The 21,075-nt window shown below is 44.2% G+C and overlaps 1 long non-coding RNA gene across 3 annotated transcripts in view; it reads right to left on the bottom strand.

The window, feature by feature from the left end:
- The window catches only part of LOC137626344 (uncharacterized), a 674,176-nt gene extending 655,324 nt beyond the window's left edge, over nt 1-18,852 (bottom strand). The window contains exon 1 of one of the 3 annotated variants that reach the window (XR_011041019.1): nt 18,636-18,852. This is a non-coding gene — a long non-coding RNA (uncharacterized lncRNA). The remainder of the gene's footprint in view (nt 1-18,635) is intronic. The other 2 variants (XR_011041017.1, XR_011041016.1) reach the window with 2 other exon arrangements.
- Nucleotides 18,853-21,075: the final 2,223 nt, after the last annotated feature.

Raw genomic sequence — 21,075 nt, 5'->3', positions numbered from 1 at the left:
TATATATATATATATATATATATATATATATATATATATATATATATATTTTTGGGCTCAAGCCATGTCGTCCTGATGGAAGTTCCTATAGGGTAGCTTCCTAGGGTATATTACAACTACAGCGATATTCCCAGAGAATTTACCTTAAGGTACCAGAATTCTAACTCCTGGAGCGAGTATCCCTCGTGAAAGGGATATCGCGACATATCAGAGGACGTATTCTTGACACGCCACGTGGCAATCTGCATCCTGGACAGAGATTTCGTCTCGTAGGAGGAATTGGCAAGAAACGAATTCGGGAAAGAAAAAGGGGAGCCGCTCCCAAGGCTTCCCTATCCTCCGATTCGTATGTGTGCCTGGCGCCAATCCTGGCGCCATCTGTATTCCTTTTTGCGTAGCTTAACAACTCGGTGTTTTTTCCTGTGTTTCTTGCAAATCTTGGATTTATTCTACTTTTTATGGCCTCTCCGTCTTCGTCGGCCTCTGATAAGTTGAGTATAATGTCTTTTATGTATAAATGTAGGCTCTTGGTAAATTTTGAGTGATTAATAGGATTAATCTTTGTTACAAGAGCCGTAGCCTACCAGAGGCGTCCTGGACGCTGTCGCTCGCTAGGTATAAGTTTAGTTAGTCAGAGCGACATTCCTGGTTGTTTTGCTTTAATAAATTTTAGCTATTTAGCATTACATAGGATTTCCTTTCGTGCTTAGTATTATTTTGGCGAAGCATTCGCCATTCTGGGCTACGCTAGGCCATGTAGCCTAGTCGTTTGGTCCTAGTACTTCATGCATGATTTTGGTTTTTCCGAGTGTAATAAAAATTTTATTGAAGCTTTAGGCTATGTTTTATACATTTAAGACTGTGTGGAATATTTCCAAGATAGTATACGAGTGAGTTTCGGTGATTTAGGTAATCGATTCTCTTGATGCCTAGGCTAAGTTGCTTATGGAGCCTTAGTATACTTTATCATACTCCCTGGTTGCTTTCTTTTCTTTGGAGAAGGTATGCAATCCCTTTCCCTCTGTTTAAGCCTTGGGCTTATCCCTAAGTGGTTTTTTCCAAATTTATTTTCGATAAAACTATACTGGGGTGTTACTGAACCTTCCTGTTCCTGTAGTATGGTTCAAAGAGGGACAGAACAACAGAGTTTTTTAGTCTGAGTCTGTGTTTGTCTGGCTTGGGGCAGAGTCTCCCTCGCTGGCCTGACACAGACAAAGGGGACTTAGCCTCCTTAGGTCACTACCGAAGGTTTCTGTGGATATGATTCCTTCTTTTGTGATCTACCAGACTAGTCCTTGTTGCTGTTCTCGGGGGAGGATAAGTTTCTTTCCCTGGGAGTAGCAACACCTTCCTTGCTTTGGTGCTCTGGGAGCTGGCAAGTATTGCTGGCCTTCCCCCTTAGATCTCCCTTAGGCTAAGATAAGTTTCTTGGCTGCGGGTGATCTGTAACTAAAGCAAGGTTGGTAGGACCCTCTTGTCCCTTCCCCCTCTTTCTCCGTAATGGCCTAGCCATTACTGTACTGTACGTCGTTCTACATCTGGACCTAGTATAGGTTAGGATGTGGAATTGACTCGGCCCCTTGCCGGCCGGCAAGGGTCTTATATTTTTGAGTGCTGCCCGGACCTCTCTTGGTCCCTCATCCATGCCTGCCTGTAGAGCCAGACGGCATTGGTCAGGAAGCCTGAATTAGATTCTCCCCTTCCTTATATGCACTCTTTCGGATTGCCGGGCTTGGAGGTAGTGTACACTCTTTTCCCGGCATCCATTCTATTTTTCTTCTAGTGCTGTACCCGACCCGGCTGCCGGCCTATGAGGCCGGCAGCCGGGCAGGTGTAGTCCTCTGGTTCCTTTGCTGCCGGCTGGCATGGTCTTGTACCTTTGCCGGCCGGCTTATGTCAGCCCTTGTCTGCCGGTCACCAAGAGTGTGGCCGGCAGCTGGGTACTACCTTGTGTAGTTGCCGGCCGGCAGCCGTTGCCGGCCGACATTGGCTGTTGCCGGCCGGCAGTTGCTGCCGACCGGCACATGCATTTGAACCAGAGTGCTGCCGCCTTATAGCTGTTAAGTAGTATACTTTAAAGCTAGTTATGGTGTGTGCCGGCCGGCACGTATCCCCCTATACTGTACTAGTATTCTTCAGTAAAACGTATACAGTAAGAAGAAAACTATGGTAAGGGTTTTGGTACAGCACTGTGTGTTCTAACACTATTGTGTTTTCTTACACATCCCTTTGCTGTTGCCCTACAGATAGGAAAGTGAGTTCTTTCCTGTCTATTATCCAGGTTTTTAAAATCATTGCTTAGGTGTGAGCTCCACCTGTTTCCTCTGGAAACTTTGCATTGGTTACTCTAGAAGAGATTAACCATTTGATTTTATTATCTGGAAGGCTGCAGCAATGGGTTGTGAGGGAAACACAAGTGTGTGTCTTTCCTTTCTGAATTGTTATGCTATACTATGCATATCCAGTGATACATAGTTCACTTGATACTCATGGAAATTTCTTCTCTTTACAGAAGGACACTCCGAAGTGCGGAAGTGCTTTCTGCAACGACCGCAGCAAGAACCTCTGCGGACATGAGTTTTGTAGAAGACACGCAGCATACGCTGTCTCCAAGGATGATCTCCGGCATTGGGACCCTCAGGTATGTACTGTGTGCACTAACCTGATTACTGAGACCTTTGATTCCCCTAGAACAGAGGAATCAAGGGATATAGCTAGGAAGAAGCTTCATACCTGGGTAAGGGGCTTCCAAAAGAACACTTCTGGCCCTTATCTTCCAAGTGAGAAGATGAGGGCGTATCTTTTCCCTAAGGCATCAGCTGATGCAGTGATTCCCCAGCCTCAAGAGGAGATCCCCTAAGTTCAGATCCAGGTGGATGCTGAAGTCGCGGTCGCGATGCAAGACATCCAGTTAGATGACAGGATGTCTGATGTGGACGAGTGTCTGGAGGAAGACCTCCTGGCAGAAGCCCAGGATGAAGTTCAAGCCCCAGACGTTGTAGAGGTAGACGTCGACGAGGTGTCGGCTACTCCGGTTCAGATTCCGGAGCCTATTCCCTCAACATCGGCCGGTCTCCCAGTAGAGCTGGGACAGGCCCTCTCTTCTATTGTTGGAATGATCCAACAAATGCAGAAGGAGAATCAGGAGAAGGCAGCTGCAATGGAACTGCCAATGCAGTGCCTTGCAGAATCACATGGGCCCCAGAAAAAGCTCAATGTGAAAGACCTTCCCTTGTGCTCAGATGCTAACCCATGGAGGTATGCTGAGCACATGCCGATGACGACTGGAAAGATCGTCATCTCGGATAAGCTGGGCTCAGTTCCCCTGGAGGAGGTGGAATTCTGGCCCAGCAAGGCATCATATCCGGACTGTTATGTCCGGCTGAGGAAGGAACCAGCTTCAAAGGAGGAGACAGAGCCGGAGGAGGTCATAGTGATGGACCATGCTAAGGCTCAAGCTCTACTTTCATCCTCGATGAAAGAGAGGGGCTTCTCTAACTCAAAGGTAGCCGCATTGAACAGGAAGCTCCCTTCCTTTGTGTCCTCGCCTACTAGAGCCTTCCCCTTTTACAGAAAGGGTTTCTGGCTGTACTAAAAGCAGTCGAGGCAGGCAAGCCTTGCCCCTCCCTAGAGGAGTGTAAACCCTTGTCGCTGGCCCTGCCTATGGACCACAAAGACTGGAAGGACGTCCATCTTACGTTCTCAGTTGGAAAGTTGGAGGCTGATATTGCCGGACGTCAGTTCGGCGAGGACCTCCCTAAGCTGTCTGACTTTCTTTTGCGAAGTGAGTTCGATACAAAAGAAAGACTGACTGCCTCAATGTCTCTTCAAACTACTCTCGAGACAATGGCAAGTGACCCCAAGGTCCATGAAATGTTCATGGTAGTGGCCAAGACTCATCTGGCCACAGTGACGAAGGACCTTTATGGCATCGTCAAGGCAAGGAGAGCTTGTAGGGAGTTCGTGTTTACCTCGGCTACGGTGAGGCACGAGCCAAGGAAACTAATCTCCTCCAACATTTGGGGAAAAGACCTTTTCCCTACCGACTTGGTCAAAGAAGTTGTTGATAAGGCCGCCTTGGAGAATAGAAACCATCTCCAGAAGTGGGGCCTGGCTATCAAAAGAAAGTCTTCCCCGGATGAGGGTCCTCAACCAAAGAGGAAGACTATGAGGACTAGGCTACCGTCTCGGCCAGCCAAGCCTGTTAGACAGCAACAGCAACTGCAATTGCCATTGCCCCCAGTGCCCCAGATCGTGGCACAAACCCCGACCACTTTTCAGTGGGTACCCCAGGCCGTGTCGACACAGTCTACGGCATTCACCCCAGCGTTCAAAGGGCAGTCTACTTCCTTTCGAGCAAAGCCTAGAGGAGCAGCCAGAGGCTTGTCTAGATGCCCCTCAAGGGGAAGGGGATTCAGGGGTGGTCGTGGTCAGGAAGGCAAGACCTCAGGACGGCAGTCCAAGTGAGGTGATACCGGTAGGAGGGAGACTTCTGAAATTTCGGGGATCGGTGGACCTTCGATCCCTGGGCCCACTGCCTACTCAAGAATGGACTGGGCGGGAGCTGGTACAGCACTCCACCCCTGTGCCTTCGGTTTTTCCAACACTCCACCCCCGTTATGGAGGAGTACGTTCAAGAACTGTTGGAGAAAAAAGGTGATCCGAAGGGTGAAGCCCATCAATTTCTAAGGGAGGCTGTTTTGTGCTCCCAAGAAAGACTCGGAAAAGCTCAGAGTCATTCTGGACTTGTCGCCACTCAACAAGTTCATAGTGAATTGCAAATTCAAAATGCTAACACTGCAACACATAAGGACCTTACTGCCCAAGAGGGCATATTCCGTCTCTATAGACTTGTCAGACGCCTATTGGCACATTCCAATTAGCCATCGACTCTCCCCCTACCTATGGTTCAGGCTACAACGAAGACTATACACCTTCGGAGCCATGCCATTCGGGCTAAACATAGCCCCAAGGATTTTTACGAAGCTTGCGAGCGTAGCTCTCAAACAATTACGCCTAAAGGGAATTCAGGTAGTAGCCTACCTGAACGACTGGTTGGTGTGGGCAGCATCTGAGACAGAATGCTTGCAAGCTTCCAGTCATGTGATCCAGTTCCTAGAGTACCTAGGCTTCAAGATCAACAGAAAAAAGTCTCGACTTTCTCCATCTCAAAAGTTCCAGTGGCTGGGAATCCACTGGGACCTTTTGTCACACCGTTTCTCCATCCCGGCAAAGAAAAGGAAGGAGATAGCGGGTTCTGTCAAGAGACTTCTAGATTCCGAAAGGATATCAAGACGCGAGCAGGAGAGGGTACTGCGCTCTCTCCAGTTTGCTTCGGTGACAGACCCAGTGCTAAGAGCACAGCTAAAGGATGCAATCGGAGTTTGGAGAAGTTATGCATCAAACGCGCGAAGAGATCTGAGAAGACCAGCTGCTTCGGCTAAGTACTCTTCTCAGGCCTTGGTCCCAAGCCAGACATCTAAAGAAGTCGGTTCTTCTTCAGCTATCTCCCCCGTCGGTGACGATTCACTCAGACGCCTCGAAGGAGGGATGGGGAGGTCACTCTCATCGGAAAAAAGTCCAGGGGACTTGGTCCAAGCTATTCAAGACCTTTCACATAAAACTTTCACGAAGCTAGGGCAGTGCTCCTTACCTTAAAGAAAGTCTCCCCGCGTCACTTGATCCACACAAGGTTGGTGACGGACAGCGAGGTAGTTGTGAGATACTTGAATCGACAAGGATCGAGGTCACCACCTTTCAACCAGGTGATGTTGGCCATCTTCCGATTGGCGGAAAAGAAGAAGTGGTACCTGTCAGCAGTTCACCTTCAAGGAGTCCGCAATGTGACAGCGGACGCTCTATCCAGGTTCACACCGATAGAGCCGGAATGGTCCTTAGACGCAGGATCATTCTCCTTCATTCTGAATCAGTCCCAGAATTGCAGATAGACCTCTTTGCGACGAAAGACAACAAGAAGTTGCCCCTGTACGTGCCCCGTACGAGGACCCCTTAGCGGAAGCAGTGGACGCGATGTCCCTCGACTGGAACAGATGGTCCAAGATTTATCTGTTCCCTCTTCACAACCTTCTGTTGAGGGTCCTCAACAAACTGAGATCCTTCAAGGGGTAGCGGCAATAGTGGCCCACAAGTGGCCGAACAGCGTGTGGTTCCTCCTGGCATTGGAACTGTAGCTGAAGTTTGTACCGCTACCAGATCCAGTTCTGACCCAGCGAGTCCAGAAGTCGACTGTCTGCGCTTCATTACAGAAAACCCGGACCCTGCAGCTCATGATTTTCTCTCCCTAGCGGTGAGAAAGCGTTTCGGGATTTCGATAGCCAGCATAGACTTCCTTGAGGAATATAAGTGCAAATCTACTAGAAGGCAATATGAGTCATCTTGGAGAAAATAGGTGGCCTTTTGTCAAGGCGAAGAATCCGCAGGAGATCTTGACAGACTTCTGCTTATCTTTCTTCTCCACCTCCATGGTCAAGGATTGGCAGCTAACACGATTTCAGCGTGTAAGTCTGCTTTGACAAGACCCATTCTATATGCCTTCCAGGTCGACCTAGGTAACGAGATCTTTAATAAAGTCCCGAAAGCCTGTGCTAGGCTCAGACCTTCAGCACCTCCAAAGCCCATTTCATGGTCTTTAGACAAGTTCTTCATTTCGCTTCTCTGTTGAGCAATGAAGAGTGTGCGTTAAAGGATTTGACACAAAAAGTTATTTTCCTATTTTGCACTCGCGTCCAGGGCCAGGGTTAGTGAGATTGTAGCCTCTCGAGAGAGGCAGGTCGTGTTCAGTTCCTGGTTGGGGGAGAACTGAACCTGTTTCCGGATCCTACGTTTCTCGCCAAGAATGAGTTACCCACCAACAGGTGGGGTCCCTGGAGAATCTGCCCTCTGAAAGAAGATGCATCTCTATGTCCAGTAGAATGCCTAAAGGTCTATCTTCATAGAACTTCAGACTTCAAGGGTGGTCAACTATTCAGGGGAGAAACATCAGGCTCAAATTTATCTCTGAATCAACTCAGAGCGAAAATCACATATTTTATTCGCAGAGCGGATCCTGACAATACACCCGCAGGTCACGATCCGAGGAAAGTTGCCTCATCCTTAAATTTCTTTAATTGTATGGATTTTGAACATCTCCGTTCATACACTGGCTGGAAGTCTTCCAGAGTGTTCTTTCGCCACTATGCGAAGCAAGTAGAGGAACTAAAGAGATCTGTGGTAGCAGTGGGTCGCAGTGTTAACCCAACTGTTTAACTCTGCGAGGAACAGTGGTCTTAATTGGGACGATTAATTCCATGGTGAGTGTGTAGTTACATACTGTACTACAAACTAAGTGAGGGCACTGTGTTGCCCATGTAGACTGTTCCATTTCCGAAGGTGAACCTAGCATAAGTGCAGACATGTGTGCCGAGCGTTTCTAACGCTAATGTCATTGATTTGTAATACAGACTTTTATGACTTTGATACCTCGGTATCTTAAAAGTGGCATTTAATGTTTTTCTTTCAGACAAACAAGCTCTGTTTACTATCATACTTATGCTTAAAGTTTTGGGTTATCCTCTTCTTATATATATATATATATATATATATATATATATATATATATAATTATGGTTAACCTGTCTATTTATTGCCTGTCAATAAACTGGTTCTTGAGAACCTTGCGTCTCCTTCACCTGTGTCAATTTATTGGTATAATTGAGCATTCATTCTATGTACCTTATCTGGGATAATTCTAATAGAATTGTTCCTTTATGCAAGCTATATTGCATTGGTTTTCCTCCTATACGGATATAAAACCTTTGTCCAATACAAGTATTGTGCGGAGAACTGGTCGATATTTCATATTGACGCAGTGGTTCTTTACAAACTATGCTTTACTTAATATAGGGCGAGACCACTATATTAGCTTGCCTGGTATTCATACATAGGTATATGTACTCTTCGAGACTTTTCCAGAGTCTAGTAGGACTCTTCCCTGTAGGGGGCAGGAAGCTCTAACATGGTTTATAGTTAGTTGAAAAGATGTATAACGGTAACATCTTAGGTCTCTAGGTCTAGTCGACCGGGAAAAAATTACATCCGGGGAGTACGGCACGTTCTGAGAATCCACAGATACAGTAATGCTCTGGTACACTTCCATCAGGACGACATGGCTTGAGCCCAAAAAACGGATTTTGAGCGAAGCGAAAAATCTATTTTTGGGTGAGATGGCCATGTCGTCCTGATGGACCCGCCCTTGCCTTTCTAAGAAAGGGCTGTAGGACCCCTCCCTACATACAGTATCTGTAGCACCTCGTGTACACTACAAGGAATACAGATGGCGCCAGGATTGGCGCCAGGCACGCATACGAATCGGAGGATAGGGAAGCCTTGGGAGCGGCTCCCCTTTTTCTTTCCCGAATTCGTTTCTTGCCAATCCCTCCTACGAGACGAAATCTCTGTCCAGGATGCAGATTGCCATGTGGCGTGTCAAGAATACGTCCTCTGATATGTCGCGATATCCCTTTCACGAGGGATACTCGCTCCAGGAGTTAGAATTCTGGTACCTTAAGGTAAATTCTCTGGGAATATCGCCGTAGTTGTAATATACCCTAGGAAGCTACCCTATAGGAACTTCCATCAGGACGACATGGCCATCTCACCCAAAAATGTTATTTTCATTAGTAAAATAAATTTTTGAATATACTTACCCGATAATCATGTAGCTGTCAACTCTGTTGCCCGACAGAAATCTACGGTCGGGATACGCCAGCGATCGCTATTCAGGTGGGGGTGTACACAACAGCGCCATCTGTGGTCAGGTACTCTAGTACTTCTTGTCAACACCACCTCAATTTTTTCCTCGGTCCACTGGTTCTCTGTGGGGAGGAAGGGTGGGTCAATTAAATCATGATTATCGGGTAAGTATATTCAAAAATTTATTTTACTAATGAAAATAACATTTTTCAATATTAATCTTACCCGATAATCATGTACCTGATTCACACCCAGGGTGGTGGGTGGAGACCAGCATACATGTTAACAAAGAAGCTAAGTATCCCGTATTTTATTTTATTAGTTATTCGAAAATAACATAAAATAAATAGGTACCTGGTAAGGAAGACGACTTGAACCATTACTCTGCCTTTATTAAGTACGTCTTTCTTACTGAGCGTAGCGGTCCTCTTAGGATGCTGAACGACTCTTAGGTGCTGAAGTATAAAGGGCTGCAACCCATACTAAAGGACCTCATCACAACCTTTAACCTCGGCGCTTCTCAAGAAAGAATTGACCACCCGCCACATCAACAAGGATGTGGAAGGCTTCTTAGCCGACCGTACAACCCATAAAAAGTATTCAAGAGAAAGGTTAAAAAGGTTATGGGATTATGGGAATGTAGTGGCTGAGCCCCCGCCTACTACTGCATTCGTTGCTACGAATGGTCCCAGGGTGTAGCAGTTCTCGTAAAGAGACTGGACATCTTTGAGATAGAATGATGCGAACACTGACTTGCTTCTCCAATAGGTTGCATCCATAACACTCTGCAGAGAACGGTTCTGTTTGAGGGCCACTGAAGTAGCCACAGCTCTCACTTCATGTGTCCTTACCTTCAGCAAAGCAAGGTCTTCTTCCTTCAGATGAGAATGTGCTTCCCTAATCAGGAGCCTGAATAGGTAAGAAACTGAGTTCTTAGACCTTGGAAGAGAAGGCTTCTTGATAGCACACCATAAGGCTTCTGATTGTCCTCGTAAAGGTTATGACCTTTTTAGATAGTACCTAAGAGCTCTAACTGGGCAAAGTACTCTCTCCAGTTCGTCCCCCACCAGGTTGGACAGGCTTGGGATCTCGAACGACTTAGGCCAAGGACGTGAAGGAAGCTCGTTTTAGCAAAAAACCGAGCTGCAAGGAACATGTAGCCGTTTCAGATGTGAAAAACTATGTTCCTGCTGAAGGCGTGGATCTCACTTACTCTCTTAGCTGTTGTCAAGCACACGAGGAAAAGTGTTTTTAATATGAGGTCCTTAAAAGAGGCTGATTGGAGAGGTTCAAATCTTGATGACATAAGGAACTTTAGGACCACGTCTAGATTCCAGCCTGGAGTGGACAACCGACGTTCCTTTGAGGTCTTAAAAGACCTAAGGAGGTCCTGTAGATCTTTGTTGGTGGAAAGATCCAAGCCTCTGTGGCGGAAAACCGCTGCCAACATACTTCTGTAACCCTTAATCGTAGGAGCTGAAAGGGATCTTACGTTCCTTAGATGTAACAGGAAGTCAGCAATCTGGGCTACAGTGGTACTGGATGAGGAAACTGCATTGGCCTTGTACCAGCTTCGGAAGACTTCCCCTTTAGACTGATAGACTCTGAGAGTGGATGTCCTCCTTGCTCTGGCAATCGCTCTGGCTGCCTCCTTCGAAAAGCCCCTAGCTCTTGAGAGTCTTTCGAAAGTCTGAAGGCAGTCAGACGAAGAGCGTGGAGGTTTGGATGTACCTTCTTTACGTGAGGTAGACGTAGAAGGTCCACTCCTAGAGGAAGAGTCCTGGGAATGTCGACCAGCCATTGCAGTACCTCTATGAACCATTCTCTCGCGGGCCAGAGCGGAGCCAACCAACGTCAGCCGTGTCCCTTTGCGAGAGGCGAACTTCTGAAGTACCCTGTTGACAATCTTGAACGGCGGGAATGCATACAGGTCGAGATGGGACCAATCCAGCAGAAAAGCATCCACGTGAACTGCTGCTGGGTCTGGAATCGGAGAACAATACAACGGGAGCCTCTAGGTTATCGAGGTAGCGAACAGATCTATGGTTGGCTGACCCCACAGGGCCCAAAGTCTGCTGCAAACATTCTTGTGAAGGGTCCACTCTGTGGGGATGACCTGACCCTTCCGGCTAAGGCGATCTGCCATGACATTCATATCGCCCTGAATGAACCTCGTTACCAGCGTGAGCTTTCGATCTTTTAACCAGATGAGGAGGTCCCTTGCGATCTAGAACAACTTCCACGAATGAGTCCCTCCCTGCTTGGAGATGTAAGCCAAGGCTGTGGTGTTGTCAGAGTCCACCTCCACCACCTTGTTAAGCTGGAGGGACTTGAAGTTTATCAAGGCCAGATGAACCGCCAACAGCTCCTTGCAATAGATGTGAAGTGTCCTTAGCTCCTGATTCCATGTTCCCGAGCATTCCTGTCCGTCCAAAGTCGCACCCCAGCCCGTGTCTGATGCGTCAGAGAAGAGACGGCGGTCGGGTTTCTGAACAGCCAAAGGTAGACTTCCTTGAGAAGAAAGCTGTTCTTTCACCACGTGAGAGTAGACCTCCTCTCTTCGGAAACAGGAACTGAGATCGTCTCTAGCGTCATGTCCTTTATCCAGTGAGCCGCTAGATGATACTGAAGGGGGGGAGGTGGGGTCTCCCTAACTCGATGAACAGGGCAGCGATGAAAGTGTCCCTGTTAGACTCATCCACTACCTGACTGAGCATCGGTTCCTTCTCAGCATGCTCTGGATGCAATCTAGGGCTTAGTATATCTTTGGGGCCGACGGAAAAGCCCGAAAAGCTCGACTCTGAGGATCCATACCCAGGTAGACAATGGTCTGGGATGGGACGAGCTGGGACTCCTCAAAATTGACCAGGAGGCCCAGTTCCTTGGTCAGATCCATAGTCCATCTGAGAATCTCCAGACAGCGACGACTTGTGGGAGCTCTTAAAAGCTAGTCGTCTGACGGGTCCGGACACAAGATCATGGTACTGCTACACAGTCTGTGAACTGTCAACAATGGGGAAGCGAGGAAGTAAAGTGACAACCCGAAGCTGTCTAGACTGTCTGGGTCGTACAGGCAACTCCTTATCGGGTTGCTGAGGTTGCCGCACTGCGTCACAACAAGTCACTTCTGCTGGTTGTTGAACGTCTTCCCAGTGACACACTGACTCCGTAAACAAAAATCCTCTAACAAGGACTAAGCTTGGACTGCATGTCTTGCAACACAGCTCAAGGTCTATGGGAGCAGGTGTGGTAACAGACGGGGTTAGCGACTGAAGTGGAACCATTACCCTCCCTGGAAGCATGCTATGCTTAAATAAAAGTCCATAGGAGGCTAAGCAGCTAAAGGCTCCTCTCCAAATGACAGAGTCCTCAAGGGAAAATCAGAAGGAGGGAGAATAGCACTTTCTCATATACAGGAACCATATCCGAGAAAAGCTAAGTTCTCTCAGTGAGGGTTTCACTGGTGCAAAAGCAGCAGACTAGAAGGCAACGTTATGAAACTGCTTGACAGTCTAGTGAGTTGGCAACAACCAAAGATGTGTGACTGAGAAGCATGCGGTAAGGTATGCAGAGCATGCTGTATGCAGAGCATGCTGTATGTAGAGCATGCTGTAAGGTAAGCAGAGCATGTTGCATGGCGTGCGGCTTATGCTGCATGGGATGAGGCTCATGCTGCATGGGATGAGGCTCATGCTGCATGGGATGAGGCTCATGCTGCATGGGATGAGGCTCATGCTGCATGGTATGAGACTCATGCTGCATGGGATGAGGCTCAAGCTGCAAGGGATGAGGCTTATGCCGCATGCGTTGAGGAGGATGCCGCATAGTATGAGGTTCCTGCCTCATGGGTTGAGGCGGTTATTTATTCTTAAAAGGAAATCTGAACCTGACCCTAATCTAGCTGTCCGAGGATTTACCTGTTGAGACATCAGTCTCTTTACCAGCGAGTTTTACCAGATTTCCCCGGGCCACCACGTGACACAATTGGTAGTAATTCATTCAAATTACCCCTAATGAGTCAATATGGATAAATATCAACACAACATCGTGTTCAAATAGAAATAAATTTCTACCTCATACTTGGGATCGAACGCTAGCCCCTTCTAATGAAAGGCCAGGTCGAAACCAACCATGCCACGAGAGCCCATTGCCGCATAGCATGAGGCTCCTGCCTCATGGTTTGAGGAGGACGCTGCGCAGAGAGAGGCTCATGCTGTGAAGAATGCGGTTGCTGCATGCGTTGAGGCGGCTGCCTCATAGCATGAGGTTCCTCAAGAGTTGAGGCTCTTGCCTTAAGAGTTGAGGTTGCCTCAAGAGTGGAGGTGGCTGCCGCAAGAGTTGAGGTTGCTGCCTCAAGGATGGTGGAGGTTGCCGCAACGCAAGAGGTTGCTGCATAGCGCTGGTATCTGGCAACTCCCAATGCGGCAGCTCACGCGTGGAGGTAGGTTGAGGAACCTCAACATCATACGTCTGGCAGGGTGGACTGCGCAGAGGTGGAGTTGAGGTTGCTGCCTCGAGGATGGTGGAGGTTGTCGCACCGCAAGAGGTTGCTGCCTCGAGGATGGAGGAGGTAGTCGCAACGCAAGAGGCTCCTACCTCAAGGGTAGAGGAGGTTGCTGCAAAGCATAAGGCTCCTGCCTCAAGTGTTGAGGAGGTTGCCGCGTGACAAGAGGCTCCTGCCTCAAGGAAAGTGGAGGTTGCTGCACAGAGCTGGTATCTGGCAACTCCCAATGCGGCAGCTCACGCATGGAGGTAGCTTGAGGAACCTCAACATCATACGTCTGGCAGGCTGGACTGCGTAGAGGTGGAGGAGCGCTCGCAGGAGGAGGTGTGTTAACCTTCTCTGCCTGAAACTCCTGCATCAACACCGCAAGCTGAGACTGCATTGTCAGCAGCATAGACCACTAGAGTTTAAGAAAGACAACAACAAACGGAGCTACTGTCCGTTGAAACTGAGTGTCTAAAACAGCTGGTGCGGCAACAGACGGAGTTACTGTCTGTTGCGATACCACCTTGCCTCTCTGGGAGGTGTGCAGTTGTCGTACTGCAGCAAGTCCGAACTGACCCAGTGCTAATGGCACCACCTAGGAGTTGGACTTGCGCGGAAGGGACCGACTTGCACTTAAAAGCTGCAAGATTTGGTCCATGGTTTCTGCGAGAAACCTCTTCCGCAGACGAGGAATAAATGGGCTCTCTCGTCTTTGTGTGGGTGGGGTGATCACGTCGGCTACGTGAGTTGGTTACACCCGAAACCACGGAGGGAAACGTCTGTTCGTCGATCAAGGCCTGCTGAACCCATAAGTCCTTCGACATTACTTCTCCCCTGGGCTTGGGAGCTTGTAAGAGGTCCCAGACTAGGCGAACAACTGGCACGAACAGACGAACCCTCGAACGCAACACTGTAACACTTTGCGCTTATCACTTTTGATTTTCTGTTTGCACTTATTTCACTGAACTCGAAACTTTAAGTGGTTTGTACCTGAAACACGCAATTCTATCCTTCATTAAAAGTTAGTAATTGCGAAAACAGTATTACAATGTAACAGAAAAACATAATGAAAGATAAATAATTCAGTGGCTGGAAAAGAGACTAAACACTAGATCAAATAAACTACGTTTAAAATCTCTCACCGCATAAAGCCTCAGAACAAGAATAAAACTCTAGAAACGTTTACCTTCTTCCCCTAAAGAGACTAGGGAGAAGAGTAAAAACGATAACAACGTTACCCGCTTGAACGAAACGTTTATCCTCCTCTTTCTCCCTCCGTCTCTATCTCTCTCTCTCTCTCTCTCTTGACTTAGCACCTGAGAGAAGAGCCCAATTATATATATCGTTAAAACATATTATTGTTAAAGGAAAAAAACTGAAAGGTTTCCCAAATAAAAAGTTCCTTTATTAGAATTAAAACCATTTAAGCTGAGAAAGAATGAACAAAACGCTAGAATCGGTTTACTCTTACTGCAACGTGACACCGTGATAGACTCTCTCTCTATCGTAACGATAGAGCGCAAGTTGAACGTTCTGAACGTCAACAACTGCAGAGACAAAACAAAACGTTAGTTCAACTTTGAAAACAGTACAAGACTATCAAAGAAATTCTTTCAAAAACAATAAAATAGCATAATATGTTAACAGGTAAAAACGAAATGACGGGCTCAATGTTAATTAACTTCGGTTCAAGAAAAGACCGCCTACTATTAGGAAAGGTCGAATATAAACAAATATAAAAATTAATTTTAATAAGTTTATAATAAAAGGAAGTTAATCAAAGAGGCCTATAAAAGGCGGAGAGATATAAAATAAATCTATAACTTTGTTAAGCAAAATTAAGAGAGTCTATACTCTCTTTGACACCAACACTTCCGTCTAAGGGAAGGGTCGGCCATTTAAAAGTGAAAGAGAGTTCATACTCTCTTCGTACCAAAATTAAATAAAAAATTAAATTAAATTAATTCCAAAAACTTGCTAAGCTAATGATATAGCTTCCTGAATAGCGAAGGCTAAACTCTAGAGCAAATACATCACCAAATCGTGAGCAATAACTCCAGAATCAACAGCGTATCCAAGTAGGTCTAGCCGGAGGCACGACAGAGGAAAAAAATTGAGGTGGTGTTGACAAGAAGTACTAGAGTACCTGACCACAGATGGCGCTGTTGTGTACACCCCCACCTGAATAGCGATCGCTGACGTATCCCGACCGTAGATTTCTGTCGGGCAACAGAGTTGACAGCTACATGATTATCGGGTAAGATTAATATTGAAAAATAGATTTTTCGCTTCGCTCAAAATCCGTTATATATATATATATATATATATATATATATATATATATATATATATATATATATATATATATATATATATATATATCAGTCAATAATGGGGGAACTCCAGTGGGAACCCGGGGTTTTGGGTGGGGAAAACATACTAGGAAAACAGTATATGATGGTAAAACATCCCTTTTCTTGTCTATACATAATTTTCTTGGATGTATAATAAATTAATAGAAAACTGCACAAATCATCTATATCCTATACTACTGGTATATTTTTCATTTGTTTGTGGACATTCTACAAAGTGGTTTTATTTGCTCCTGTTCATTCATACGTACGTGCGTGTTAACCAGTTTTAGAACTTATATGCATAAACCTTGTCCCCCTTTATTTTGACCAATAGGATTACTTTTTTCTTATAAGACCTCCTCATTCTAACTGGCGACATTCAAGCATTTGACCCTTCTAATACCGTATGTATGTATTCGTTGTTGCAATACCCATATGTACATATTTCTCTTTACTCACAACATTCAAGTATACTGCAAGACTTGACGCTCCTAATACCGTTCGTATGCATTCTTTGATGCAATACCCACGGATATATTTCTCATTTTTTCAAGTTAAAAGTCGTTGCCTCCGTTATTACATTTAAATGTACTGTATTCCCCAAAAATAATATTTATTCTTTCCTTCACTTTATCTTACTAATCATACGTCCTTTATGATTTTTTACTTATTGCCAAATTGCATTGTTTTCCCAATAACTAATACTTGCTCTGAACAAGTTTACTTTACAAAAACTGTAGTTACACTGATGTTTCCGCTAACCAATCACTTAACCGTACGTATGAAAACTTATATAGGGGGGTTATATTTCCCACTTCCTTTGTTATCACTTCAAGTTCTTCCCTTCAGTCCTTACAAAATCCTTTTTATTTGTTACCAACTGTAGCTACCACCTTCTTAAAGCGCATAACGTCATACCACAAAAATTAGTGCCTGAAGTGTCGTTCTTGGTTATTTTTAGGTCTGTGATTTTTAGATTTAGAAAAATCTATCGAATAATTACCAAGAAATAAGAACCAATAGGAGAGGGCATGCACACCTCAGCATGTATCTCTTGCCAGTACATAGGAGCTTGATATTTTTCTTTTTCCGCGAGTGAAGAGAGCGCACAGCACAGTGAGAACCATTAGTTATTCTAAACAAAAGAATATACCGAGAATCATTATATAAGAAATAATAATCAATCATTGATGTTAGCGTGTGCAGCTCATCATTACTGCTTGCCAGTACATAAGGAGCTTGATGTTTTTATTTTCGGGCGAGCGAAGCGAGTGCAAGAACCATTTGATTTAGGGTGAAACATTTTGGACAGAATATATGTTTTCCTGTAGTAAATAATGTGATTTCACCAAATTAGACTAAATTTCCATCATACTAGTTTTAGCGAGTGTATAGTGGGGAACGAAATAGTCGAAGTAAATTGTTCTGTTTGTTTGCGTTTGAAATAAAGGTCGGTAAATGTCTAGGAGAAGGCCGCACCCGTTTTTCAAGTATTAACGACGAAAAACGACAAAAAACAACCAGATTATTGTTGCACAGTGCATAGAAACATGAGGAAATGAATAAAAAAGAAACTAAGACTTAACTCTTACACACAAAATGTAAGCATAACCCTACTACTACAATTATGGGGGACCCCAGTGGGAAGCGGGGTTTTTGGGTGGGGGGAGGATGAGAAAAGTGATTTTTCGGGGCACTGCCGAACCTAATACAACCAACTAACCTACCCTGGGGGGCCTGTACCCCTACCTAGGCCTACCGAGGGGGGGGGACCCCCCTTAAGGCCACAGTGATTTTCAGGGCACCACCGAACCTAATACACCCACCTAACCTAGCCTAATAGCCCTGTACCCCTACCAGGGGGGGCTTCACCCCCCCCTTGCGACCCCCCCTAAAGGACACTACCTAACACATCCATCAAACCAAATCCAAAGTGATGGTACTGCTGTATACTGTACATCGTTATACTATCACCATTATAATATACTCCATAAATTAATGAAGCTTACCTTAACCTGTTGGTTGATAAAGATGTGCTGCTGCTTTGAGGAAAACGTGAAGCCGTTGCAAAAGTTCCCTGACATGCAGGACAATTTTTATTTTGTAAAATTAAATTGTGTCTCTGGCACAAATCCACTAGTTTTTCAATATAACCCCGAATAAGTAAGAACAATTTCATTGTAACTTAGGAAACAGTCAGGACAAGAAGATGGAATTTCAACTTCTTGTGCAATATCAGATGACGTGCTTGCTACGGCCTCGATGTCTAGGAACGAAATAAAATGGCTGGGTAAGAAAATGTATTGTCGCATTGTGATGGGTAAGAAAATGTATTGGCACTGTGATTGGCCAAACGTGAAGACGTCATTGAGAAAGAAAATGTATTGTCGCACTGTGATTGGCCAAACGTGAAGACGTCATTGGGAAAGAAAATGTATTGTCGCACTGTGATTGGCCAAACGTGAAGACCTCATAGTGGACTAGTTTGTCTGCAGATTATAGTGGTTACAGGGCTCATTTGAGCAAAAATAAGACACAGTCAACAATAACAACAGACTTAGAAAAATCTGGGAGGAAGACAAGAGTAGCGTGAGTTTGATCGTCGATATTTCGACTATTATTGATTTTCACTAAATTATCTCACTGGTATACCATTATATACATACATTCCTACATATTCTAGTAAAAATAAATTGAATATCAGTGATATCTTCATGCGGCCCTCTCCTAGACATTAACCTAAAGGTCAAATTCGGTTAAATCACGTTATTTACGACAGGAAAGCATATAATTTCTGTTAGAAATGTTTCCCTGTCCGTAAATATAATCTTAACTCTAAATCTACAACACCGCTCAACAAAAAGTTCCAACCGAGTATCACAAACAAAGTTGTAACCGTTATGGTAACAGTTACAAGTACAACCTTAAGATTAGCCAAACTAGATGTACGAAAACGGCTACAGAACCTGACTATATTATTCATATCCCAAATGATTATGGTAAATAAGATAAAAAATGTGGCCAGAATTGGGCTGACAAACCTTAAAAGACACAGACCTTGATGCGAAATCCAGACTGGCTGTAAATCAATCTATAAGCTTATTATTGCGGCAGCTCTAGTCGGATAATAAATTCTGCTGCAATCGGATTCAAATTGTGGATTTTCTTCAATTCACTTAAACCGCAAAACTTTCTTTAAATATTGTTTCAACTTTCTGAAATGAGTCCGACTGTCAGGCGAAAAGGTTTTTGTTGACACTAAATACGTCTTCTTCTTCTTCTTTCATTTTAGTAGGGGATCTGGGCCCTTCTTGGAGCCAATGTACTCCTCTGTAAATATGATATAACATAAAATATTAGATCTAATCAATACAGTTGACAAATCTTAGTGTTAATCTGTTAATAAAGATTAGCTCCGTCATCGAATGTTATGAATTATATGTTAACTCTCTACACATGTTGCTAAATACCTTTTATTCAAACCATACCCATGCTCCCCTTCCATTGATATTGTTTTTATAGTGCAAAATATATTTATTATACTTTATTAAAAACATTTCCATTTAAATACGTGACACTGAATACTGGTTCCTAGTTCTTGGTTCCTTATTGCTCACTCCACAAAATAAGTTTGCGGGCACTTTATCACTTTATAGATAGGTGCAAAGCTTCTAAACTTATTCATATTGTTATTGAGCTTATATTACTTGTGCCTTAAATAGATTAATACAGTAATGAGATTCTCAATCTTTACTTTTATCCCATTCTACCTTGAAATTAGATAGGATAACACCTTGCTATCATCAGTTTTAGCAACCTATTCTTCTTTCATACGCATTGCCCTACCTATAAATGCAGCCAGATTCCTGCTGGATTTTTCAGCGTACCTAAACTTATGTCTACATTTATTAGCTGTCCTAATTTTGGACATACAAATAAATGTTCGGTAGTATCTTCTTCATCTTTGCACAGGTCACACAAATTATCTTCATATTTTCCCCTGAAATTCGCTTTTAAATTGAGCATATTTAATCTTGTCTTCATTACAAGGGATGCCTTATCCAGATTCATTTCTCTTATATAAGTCTGTGGGCCATTTCCTTTAATAAATCTTCATTTTTTTCATTACTTTTTTTTTCTTCTTCAATAGTTTCTTCTATTTTTTCCATAATTCTTTTCTTGATTTCTTTTTTTCAGGGTCCTTTTCCCCTAACTTCTTATTTCTTCAACTTCCATCCCATAATTACTACAGATTTCTTCTATGCTCTTACTCCAGCACTTTCCATACGGGTTCTTCAACTGATCCTCAATTATCTCTCTTACATGTCTTTTTTCCTCAGAGTTTGTGATATTATGGAAGAGCATTAATTTCTTACATTCTATTCTGCAGGACACCGGCCATATTCCTGTTTCTGCAAGTATGCCCCAATATGGAGTACTTAAAGGTTGTTCATACACATTTCTTATTATCTTATATTAGAGGTTTTCCAGATCTTTCATATCTTTGTCCCTTATTACACTTCAGGTCTCCACGTTGGCAAATATTGTTGGTACTGTAAGGACATCGCTCCCTCTGTCATTCAGCATTCTCATCGAATTCTCCATTTCATTTGAATTCTCCTTTTGCCACACTGTGGCTAATTGTATACATTTGTTCTGCTCCCTCAGAGCTACAATTTCATGTATTTCCCATTTCGTTACATTATTTTATTGACTTGTATTTCGAGTAATTGTACGTGTGAAGAAACACACTTTTTGTGGCGGTTGGTTCAAGCACGATTGGCGCCAGCGCGCATGTTACATTTCCGTCCGCACCTTGTATTATATTCTTGCACCTGTTTGAATAAACCCAGCTTTCGGTGTTAATTAGTTTGTTAATTAATTAGAAATAATCCTCAACTACACCTTTATAACATTCTCTTTTATTCCCCCCTCCTTTTCCCCTCCCTTCCCCCTCTACTTCCTTTCTCTATTTTCGCGATTTAACGTAAAATTTTGCTCTTGCAGTCACTACACAACATCTAAAAATAGATCGCCTCTCGATATTTCCTGCGTAAATCAAATACATTTCCTTCACTCTTAGATATTCCTATGATTTAATACATCTCTTTCTAAACACAATCTTCCCTCCTTATAATTAAGCAAACCAAACTTTCTCTAGTTTTAATTGCCAACTCTATCTTCAATTATCAACCCTATTACTATTACAATTCCTTCTAACTATTTGCTAGTCCCCTCCCCTCTGTTAGCACTCGTTCTCTATAGCTATGTATACTCCTTAAGCTTTTCCTTGGGATAGTTTACGCCCTTCTTCTTCCTCTATCTAAACTGCTTTTCTGTCTTTCCCATGATCTACTTCCTTGGGACTTGCTGCTATAACACGTTTTCTTCTACTTGATAGACTAGGTCTATCAAAAGCTTCTTTTCTTAGGGATAGTTTATGCTCTTTTTCTGCCTCTGACTCTATTGCTTTTCTTTCAT

Source organism: Palaemon carinicauda, chromosome 33 (assembly GCF_036898095.1).
Source record: "Palaemon carinicauda isolate YSFRI2023 chromosome 33, ASM3689809v2, whole genome shotgun sequence".
Taxonomy (NCBI): Eukaryota; Metazoa; Arthropoda; class Malacostraca; order Decapoda; family Palaemonidae; genus Palaemon; species Palaemon carinicauda.
The sequence above is the reverse complement of the archived record's forward strand: the minus strand, read 5'-3'. Positions and strand labels throughout refer to the sequence as shown.